This window comes from Triticum aestivum, chromosome 4B, assembly GCF_018294505.1.
Source record: "Triticum aestivum cultivar Chinese Spring chromosome 4B, IWGSC CS RefSeq v2.1, whole genome shotgun sequence".
In the NCBI taxonomy this organism is placed as follows: Eukaryota; Viridiplantae; Streptophyta; class Magnoliopsida; order Poales; family Poaceae; genus Triticum; species Triticum aestivum.
The window spans coordinates 84,234,602-84,245,000 of NC_057804.1; the positions used below are offsets into that span (position 1 = coordinate 84,234,602).

The following is a 10,399-nucleotide window of genomic DNA, read 5'->3' on the forward strand; positions in this document are numbered from 1 at the left end:
CCTTGAGTATTATGAAGAGGACAACTTTGTCCCCTTTGAAGAAACAAGTCAGACCTGCATATATTGGACAAATTTGTCCCCTTCGAAGAAACAAGTCAGGCCTGCATATATATGACCAATTGTCACATATATCTAGAGCAAAACAAACAAAATGAAAGTACTGTTTTACCTTTTTACTATGAAGGCTGCATATTCATACATTTTCCATTGTCATCACTACCAAGTTAACACATGAGAGATATATCAATGCATTATCAACTTGAATATTTGGCTGCTCAATTTCAACAGTACAATCTAGTAGCAGAGGGCAACAATAAAAGAATTTACCTCTTGTCTCATGTCCTTACTGATGCCTTTGCCATATCAAAAATCTTCCTCCAGCCTTCCATTTGACCGTACTTCTGAAATCACCGTGCTGCAGAAAGAAACACCAAGTTCAGCAAGCCAAATGTTCATTTCTATTCTATATATTACCAAACTATAAAATTTGTAAGTTAGGTCTCAAAAGTTCAGCGAGCCAAAAGTTTATTCCAGTCAAGTTTTTTATTGGACATCCTATATCGCTTAGATGTGCAAGTCCAACAATGGATTTGCATTGTACATCCTATAGTAGTATCCATATCTACATCAAGTAGTACATGTCTTGCTATCTTGTAATTTAAATCTATTAAGCATGAATAGTTCATGATTATTCTGAGCAAAACTGGCAATATAAGGACTGTCCAGTGAAGCATGCTCCCTACACTGTACACTGAAAGAGAATGATTGGATTGGTATAACGTGACTGAAGTAACAGAACTTATATCGAGTGAAATGAACCTGAAAAGATTTGCAAGTGAAAGCCCATAAAATAAATTTGATCTTCTCACCATCATTTTGTACAAGCACAATCTGCTTTCTTCCTGTGCATAAAAAATATTCCAAGTTTTCAGCCTTCTCAATCCTGCAAGAAAGAAAGGGTGGTTTCTCTATGGTCGAAAGGTTATCTAGCTAGCTTGTTCGTGCATGCTTGTCTCCCAAAATCAATCAATATGCGTTCTTGCAAGCACTTGTACGTGCATGATGCTATGGCCGAAAGCACTTCAGACATACACCTCTGACAAATCACTGCAGGACCTAATTCCGTTTGATGCTGCAAACCTTTAGGGATCTAAAGTCAGCTCTAAAATTAGTCAAAGACCTTGTGAGATTAATATTCCACTTATTAGGATTAACTATAAAAATCAGCTAGGTTGATTTGTACAACAAATTGCAAAAAGATTACTCAGATAAATCAATAAGCGTAAAAGGATGTGGCCAGATAGATTCATCTAATTTTTATGTTTTGCCAGGATATGGCCAGATCGATTCATCGACAAATAACTTGAACCAACAAAAGCCAGCACGACACTGATTGCTAATTAAGCTACGGACCCATGATGCGACTGGCCTCGGCGACCATGGACGGGTGTGGTTTGGGGGTGGAGGTAGGGATCAGCAGCAGCAATTCTCCCGTGATCTCGACATCGGATCGCATGCCGCAGCACCACCTCCGTCTATGCATGGCAGCGTCAAATAGCGAGCGAGGAGGGCGGACGGATCCCGCGTTGGTGTCGATGCATCGGCTCCGTGCTGGTTGACCAGGAGGCCGGGAGCCTCAGTGGCCACCCAGGCGCGTGGCGGCGGCGGGAGAGCGCGGAGGGGCGGCGGCCGAGCGCGGAGGCGCGCGTGCCCTGCCCAGGAGGGCGTCGTGGGGGAGGCGAGGAGGGCTGGTAGTTTTTTCCTTTTTGTCGTGCGTTGCGAGCGTGATTGTAGGCGTAGGAGTTGCGGACGTGCCGCCGATTACGCTTTGAGAAAAAACGTACTTGGCGGACGATTTTCTGGCAGAGTGCGTTCGTCCGTTCGCTTCTTTAATAGTAGTATAGATGCCAGGATATGGCCAGATCGATTCATCGGCAAATAACTTGAACCAACAAAAGCCAGCACGGCACACTGATTGCTAATTAAGTTATGGCAAACGTACCCATGATGCGACTGGCCTCGGCGACCATGGGTGGGTGTGGTTTGGGGGTGGAGGTAGGGATCAGCAGCAGCAATTCTTCCGTGATCTTGACATCGGATCGCATGCCGCAGCACCACCTCCGTCTATGCATGGCAGCGTCAAACAGCGAGTGAGGAGGGCGGACGGATCCCGCGTTGGTGTCGATGCATCGGCTCCGTGCTGGTTGACCAGGAGGCCGGGAGCCTCAGTGGCCACCCAGGCGCGTGGCGGCGGCGGGAGAGCGCGGAGGGGCGGCGGCCGAGCGCAGAGGCGCGCGCGCCCTGCCCAGGAGGGCGTCGTGGGGGAGGCGAGGAGGGCTGGTAGTTTTTTCCTTTTTGCCGTGCGTTGCGAGCGTGATTGTAGGCGTAGGAGTTGCGGACGTGCCACCGATTACGCTTTGAGAAAAAACGTATTTGGCGGACGATTTTCTGGCAGAGTGCGTTCGTTTGTTCGCTTGTTTAATAGTAGTATAGATGAACGCACACACACAGAAAGTTGTAGCCATTCTTGATCTATCACGGAAACAAACTACAACTTTATCAGAATATGGATGGAGGCCACCAGAATCAGGTCACATATCTATCACCACTGATGATGCTATAGATTTCGACTCAGGCGCTGCAGTTGCTGGAGGTGTGGCGCGATCTGAACATAAACTATTTGGCTCTTGGTGTAAACCATATATTGGGATCACTGACCCACTAGTTGCTGAAGCAATGACACTGCATGATGGTGTTCTTTTTGCAAATCTTCGAGGATTCACGCATGTGATAATGGAGGTGGACTGCATGGAGATGGTCAACCTCTGGAACACTCGTCACAATTCGACATCAGTTGTGGCTCCTATGTTAGTTGAAATTGGAGAGCTAGCTCATGTTTTTTCTCTTTTTGTAATTCAATATGTAAATCGGTCAGCAAATGTTCCGGCTCATTTGTGTGCGAGGTGTGCCTGCATCCTACATGTAACAGAAAGCTGGCTCGATGAGACCCCAAGCTTTCTTGTGACTAACCTTCTTGTTGATTGTCCGAGGAATGCTTTCGTTTGAATAAAGCTCTCTAAATTGCCCGCAAAAAAATACGCACACCCTACCCCTATGAGCACCTCTGAAAGACTGAGCCGGCGTATCATCTTGAAATTTACGAAGTCACCGTAGTCACCTCGTCGTTGACGGGAACGTCCCCTCCCATTGAATGTGCATCGCCGGAAATCCTGAAATAACCCAGGAATAAACGCGGGTACCAGGACTTGAACCCTGGTGGGCCGGGGATACCACAGTCCCTCTAACCATCCAACCACAGGTTGGTTCGCAGAGGGAGTAGTGTTCAAGCCATTTAAATCATGTTAACTAAGCCTATCCCATTGTTAAATTTTGGACCAAGATGATGGCCTCTCAAGGCACTTGCATTTGTGGCCGTCGGATTGAGCTTCCAAATGAATCCGGGCTGCTAGATCTTGAGATGAAATGGTCCTAGCCATCGGATCAAAGTTGATGTGACAAGCAATGGATAGTGCCCGTTGATTTTCACACGCTCTATCTGACGATGACATGTACCTAGGGTAGGGTCATAGGCCTGACCTAGACGCCCTACCCAAGGACACTGCCCTAGAATCAAAGACATTCAAAGTCCAACAGAAGATACCGACTGAAATCACCTTTGGAGTGCAATCCACTCGACCAGCTATTCCACTCGAATACTCCAATTCCACTCGACCAAGATAGCGTCATTCGACCATACTGAAAAATCACTCGGAGTGTAGAAGACCTACAGTTGCCCCAATATGGCAACGGTCAGGCGTTCACTCCGTAGTCTTAAAGATCATTAATAGTCATTTATAGCAGGCGTTACCAGTAACGCTCCTACCTTAACTTACATTGAACCCTGTGTAACTGAGGGCTGGAGGGGCCTGGCATACTCTATATAAGTCACCCCCTCCTCTGGCACAAGGGTTCGCACCCCCTGTAACTCACACGCATATTCCAGTCGACAAGCCTCCGGGCACCGAGACATAGGGCTGTTACCTCCTCCGAGAGGGGCCTGAACTCGTAAACTTGCGTGTACAACCTCGTCGCAGCTAGGGCCTTGCCTCCTCCTACGTACCCCCTATTCTTACTGTCAGACTTACTCCCACGACAGTTGGCACCCACCATGGGGCCGGCGTCTTAGCGACTTCCAGTGAGGTTGCAGTTTTTCCGATCTCCATCAACATGGTTTCTGATGGTGGTTTGGCTTTGGGCCGCGAGATCCGTCTCGGTGTGCTCGTTTTCATCGCCGACAACTCCGCCTGGATCCAAGAGGCCCCCTCAACATCGAGGCCCTTCCCATCCGTGGGGCGACGCACTTTCGAGCGAGCGCCTGCGGCAACCCTCGACTCAATACCGGTCGGTTCCTACAGCGCCCACACTCCCCGATGTACGCCGTCGCAAGCGATCCGGTCGATTGCGGTTCCAGCGGTGGGTGAGGCATGCGGTGGTTCGACAGTCGACCACCCCTCAAGTCGCGGCAATCGAGCCCGGTGAATCTCTCCACGGACCATTCGATCTGTCGACTGGTTCTACGGACACTCTTTCCAAGCGCGAAAGCAGCGACCCTGTGGCGGAAGTCCTCATGGTTGACTCTCGTCGCAGCCCGCCTGGGTTCCATGCGACAGCGGCGGTGATGGCCCATCGTACGTTCATGATGAATATAATCCCCAAGCCCTCACTTCAGAGCAGAGAGAAGAGCTGCATCACTGCAACATGGAGGTGCTCAAGACCCCCATCGCGGGGGAGACCTTCGAGGCTCGGGCCTTGAAGGCTGCGCGCCTGGCCACCTTGGCTGAGCGCACGCGTCTAGAGAATCACCAACATTCACTCGACGAACGCGCCCGTCGACAGATCCCCGAATCCAATCGACGACAACGACAATTGTTTCCGCCTGAACCTTAGGTATACCACACTCCGGTCCAAAATCTTGCAGCTGCAGCACATATAGCGGAGTCAATTTAGCCATCTTGTTCAGAAGCTGGTAGAGGTTTGCTGCAGATCTGAGCACTGCTCCGAGCGACAGGTGAACAAAACTCAACTGTTTATCATTCGCGTAACAGAATCCATAGCAGATCTATGGTTGCGTACATAGTCCAGTCGGCACATAGTTCGAGATCGCCTCCGCGGCATGACGGTCGTGGTCATCGAACAGTATGATCATCGATATGCCTGTGATGACCACCGCCGAGTGCCTACGCCCCCTTCGAGGGGTGGATCATACGTGCCCCTACGGTATGATGATAGGCATCCGTATGGTGATGAGCGGAGAGCTCCAGTCGACCCAAAAGAGCCTGGGTTCGATGAGAGATCACTCCTCGTACAAGGTTTGGTCGACAGAGGCCGAACACACAAAGAAGGACGAGACAGAGACCGTCCGAGTGGGGGCAGAGCATTTGTTTACGGGCCTGAATGTTTCAGTAGAGCCATCTGAGCCGCCAAGATCCCTCCCAACTTCAGATTGGCAACGGGCGTTAGTAAGTTCACTGATGAGTCGAAGCCTGACACATGGCTAGATGATTATCGAGTGGTAATGCAGATTGGTGGAGGCAATGATGAAGTAGCCATGAAGCATCTCTCCCTGATGCTCGAGGGTTCGACCAGAGCTTGGTTGAATCAGTTGGCCCCTGGAAGTATTTTCTGTTGGGAAGAGTTAGCCCGAGTGTTTATCAAAACATTCGAGGGCACTTGCAAGTGACCTGTTGGGCTGACTGAATTTGTACCATTGCGTCTAGAAACCAAATGAGACTTTGAGAGACTACATCCAAAGATGGACTACCCTTCATCATAGAATGGAAAATGTGTCACAGCACCAAGCAGTTTGCTCCTTCAAAGAGGGCGTCCGTTACAGAGAGCTCGATTTGAAGTCCGGTCGGTCCGGAGACATGTCTCTAGGCTGAATGATGGAAATAGTCACTGATGTCGGCTAGGACTACGTCGGTATTTCCCCAAGGAGGAAGGGATTGTTGGAAATATGCCCTATAGGCAATAATAAAATGGTTATTATTATATTTCTTTGTTCATGATAATTGTCTGTTATTCATGCTATAATTGTATTATCCGGAAATCGTAATACACGTGTGAATACATAGACCACAACATGTCCCTAGTGAGCCTCTAGTTGACTAGCTCGTTGATCAACAGATAGTCGTGGTTTCCTGACTATGGACATTGGATGTCATTGATAACGGGATCACATCATTAGGAGAATGATGTGATGGACAAGACCCAATCCTAAGCATAGCTCAAAGATCGTGTAGTTCGTTTAGCTAGAGCTTTTCCAAATGTCAAGTATCATTTCCTTAGACCATGAGATTGTGCAACTCCCGGATAGCGTAGGAGTGCTTTGGGTGTGCCAAACGTCACAACGTAACTGGGTGACTATAAAGGTACACTACGGGTATCTCCGAAAGTGTCTGTTGGGTTGGCACGAATCGAGACTGGGATTTGTCACTCCGTATGACGGAGAGGTATCTCTGGGCCCACTCGGTAATGCATCAACATAATGAGCTCAGTGTGACCAAGCGTCTAGTCACGGGATCATGCATTACGGTACGAGTAAAGTGACTTGCCGGTAACGAGACTGAACGAGGTATTGGGATACCGACGATCGAGCCTCGGGCAAGTAACATACCGATTGACAAAGGGAATTGTATATAGGGTTGTTTGAATCCTCGACATCGTGGTTCATCCGATGAGATCATCGAGGAGCATGTGGGAGCCAACATGGGTATCCAGATCCCGCTGTTGGTTATTGACCGGAGAGGCGTCTCGGTCATGTCTGCGTGTCTCCCGAACCCGTAGGGTCTACACACTTAAGGTTCGGTGACGCTAGGGTTGTAGAGATATGAGTATGCAGTAAACCAAAAGTTGTTCGGAGTCCCGGATGAGATCTCGGACGTCACGAGGAGTTCTGGAATGGTCCAGAGGTAAAGAATTATATATATAGGAAGTCGAGTTTCGGCCATCGGGAAAGTTTCGGGGGTCACCGGTATTGTACCGGGACCACCGGAAGGGTCCCGGGGGTCCATTGGGTGGGGCCACCTATCCCGGAGGTCCCCATGGGCTGAAGTGGGAGGGGAACCAACCCCTGGTGGGCTGGTGCGCCCCCCCTTCGGCCCCCTTGCGCCTAGGGTTGGAAACCCTAGGGGTGGGGGGCGCCTCCACTTGCCTTGGGGGGCAAGCCACCCCCTTGGCCGCCGCCCCCCTAGGAGATCCCATCTCCTAGGGCCTGGGCCCCCTAGGGGACCTATATAAAGAGGGGGGAGGGAGGGCAGCCGCAACCCTCTTGGCGCCTCCCTTCCCCCTTGCTACACCTCTCCCTCTCGCAGACGCTTGGCGAAGCCCTGCCGGGATCCCTGCTGCATCCACCACCACGCCGTCGTGCTGCTGGATCTCCATCAACCTCTCCTTCCCCCTTGATGGATCAAGAAGGAGGAGACATCTTCCCCAACCATACATGTGTTGAACGCGGAGGTGCTGTTCGTTCGGCACTAGGATCATCGGTGATTTGGATCACGACGAGTACGACTCCCTCAACCCCGTTCTTTTGAACTCTTCTGCTCTCGATCTACAAGGGTATCTAGATGCACTCCTCTCTCTCGTTGCTAGATGAACTCATAGATTGATCTTGGTGATCCCGTAGGAAATTTTTTATTTTCTGCAACGTTCCTCAACAGTGGCATCATGAGCCAGGTCTATGCGTAGTTCTCTTTGCACGAGTAGAACACAATTTTGTTGTGGGCATAGATGTTGTCAACTTTCTTGCCACTACTAGTCTTATTTTGCTTCAGCGGTATTGTGGGATGAAGCGGCCCGAACCGACCTTACACGTACGCTTATGTGAGATAGGTTCCACCGACTGACATGCACTAGTTGCATAAGGTGGCTAGCGGGTGTCTGTCTCTCCCACCTTAGTTGGAGCGGATTCGATGAAAAGGGTCCTTATGAAGGGTAAATAGAAGTTGACAAATCACGTTGTGGCTTTCACGTAGGTAAGAAAATGTTCTTGCTAGATCCCTTTTGCAGCCACGTAAAAGATGCAACAACAATTAGATGACGTCTAACTTGTTTTTGCAGCAATTGCCTTGTGATGTGATATGGCCAGAAGTTGTGATGAATGATATATATGTGATGTATGAGATCATGTTCTTGTAATAGGAATCACGACTTGCATGTCGATGAGTATGACAACAGGCAGGAGCCATAGGAGTTGTCTTAATTATTGTATGACCTGCGTGTCAATGAATTAACGCCATGTAATTACTTTACTTTATTGCTAAACCGTTAGCCATAGTAGTAGAAGTAATAGTTGGCGAGCAACTTCATGGAGACACGATGATGGAGATCATGATGATGGAGATCATGGTGTCATGCCGGTGACGAAGATGATCATGGAGCCCCGAAGATGGAGATCAAAGGAGCTATATGATATTGGCCATATCATGTCACTACTATTTGATTGCATGTGATGTTTATCATGTTTTTGCATCTTGTTTACTTAGAACGACGGTAGTAAATAAGATGATCCCTCATAATAATTTCAAGAAGGTGTTCCCCCTAACTGTGCACCGTTGTGAAAGTTCATCGTTTCGAAGCACCATGTGATGATCGAGTGTGATAGATTCTAACGTTCACATACAACGGGTGTAAGACAGATTTACACATGCAAAACACTTAGGTTAACTTGACGAGCCTAGCATGTACAAACATGGCCTCGGAACACAAGAGACTGAAAGGTCGAACATGAGTCGTATGGAAGATACGATCAACATGGAGATGTTCACCGATGATGACTAGTCCATCTCGCGTGATGATCGGACACGGCCTAGTCGACTCGGATCATGTATCACTTAGATGACTAGAGGGATTTCTAATCTGAGTGGGAGTTCATTAAATAATTTGATTAGATGAACTTAATTATCATGAACTTAGTCTAAAAACCTTTGCAAATATGTCTTGTAGATCAAATGGCCAACGCTCATGTCCACCTCAACTTCAACACGTTCCTAGAGAAAACCAAGCTGAAAGATGATGGCAACAACTATACGGATTGGGTCCAGAACCTGAGGATCATCCTCATAGCTGCAAAGAAAGATTATGTCTTAGAAGCACCGCTAGGTGAAGCTCCCATCCCAGAGAACCAAGACATCATGAACGCTTGGCAGTCTCGTGCTGATGATTACTCCCTCGTTTAGTGCGGCATGCTTTATAGCTTAGAACCAGGGCTCCAAAAGCGTTTTGAGCAACACGGAGCATATGAGATGTTCGAAGAGCTGAAAATGGTTTTCCAAGCTCATGCCCGGGTCGAGAGATATGAAGTCTCCGACAAGTTCTTCAGCTGTAAGATGGAGGAAAATAGTTCTGTCAGTGAGCACATACTCAAAATGTCTGGGTTGCACAACCGCTTGACTCAGCTGGGAGTTAATCTCCCGGATGACGCGGTCATTGACAGAATCCTTCAGTCGCTTCCACCGAGCTACAAGAGCTTTGTGATGAACTTCAATATGCAGGGGATGGAAAAGACCATTCCTGAAGTATATTCAATGCTGAAATCAGCAGAGGTAGAGATCAAAAAGGAACATCAAGTGTTGATGGTGAATAAGACCACTAAGTTCAAGAAAGGCAAGGGTAAGAAGAACTTCAAGAAGGACGGCAAGGAAGTTGCCGCGCCCGGTAAGCCAGCTGCCGGAAAGAAGTCAAAGAATGGACCCAAGCCTGAGACTGAGTGCTTTTATTGCAAAGGGAAGGGTCACTGGAAGCGAAACTGCCCCAAATACTTAGCGGACAAGAAGGCCGGCAACACTAAAGGTATATGTGATATACATGTAATTGATGTGTACCTTACCAGTGCTTGTAGTAGCTCCTGGGTATTTGATACCGGTGCCGTTGCTCATATTTGTAACTCAAAGCAGGAGCTGCGGAATAAGCGGAGACTGGCGAAGGACGAGGTGACGATGTGCATCGGGAATGGTTCCAGAGTCGATGTGATCGCCGTCGGCACGCTACCTCTGCATTTACCTACGAGATTAGTTTTAAACCTCAATAATTGTTATTTAGTGCCAGCTTTGAGCATGAAAATTGTATCTAGATCTCGTTTAATACGAGATGGCTACTCATTTAAATCCGAGAATAATGGTTGTTCTATTTATATGAGAGATATGTTTTATGGTCATGCCCCGATGGTCAATGGTTTATTCTTAATGAATCTCAAACGTGATGTTACACATATTCATAGTATGAATACCAAAAGATGTGAAGTTGATAACGATAGTCCCACATACTTGTGGCACTGCCACCTTGGTCACATTGGTGTCAAGCGCATGAAGAAGCTCCATGCTGATGGACTTTTAGAGTC

General features: G+C 48.2%; 1 long non-coding RNA gene across 1 annotated transcript; it reads right to left on the reverse strand.

The window, feature by feature from the left end:
- On the reverse strand, positions 1-1,765 carry LOC123094518 (uncharacterized). The gene is made up of 3 exons (XR_006445861.1): positions 1,414-1,765; positions 328-415; positions 1-216 (listed from the first exon to the last, which is right to left on the reverse strand). It is a non-coding gene; the product is annotated as an uncharacterized lncRNA (long non-coding RNA).
- Between the last annotated feature and the right edge of the window lie 8,634 nt (positions 1,766-10,399).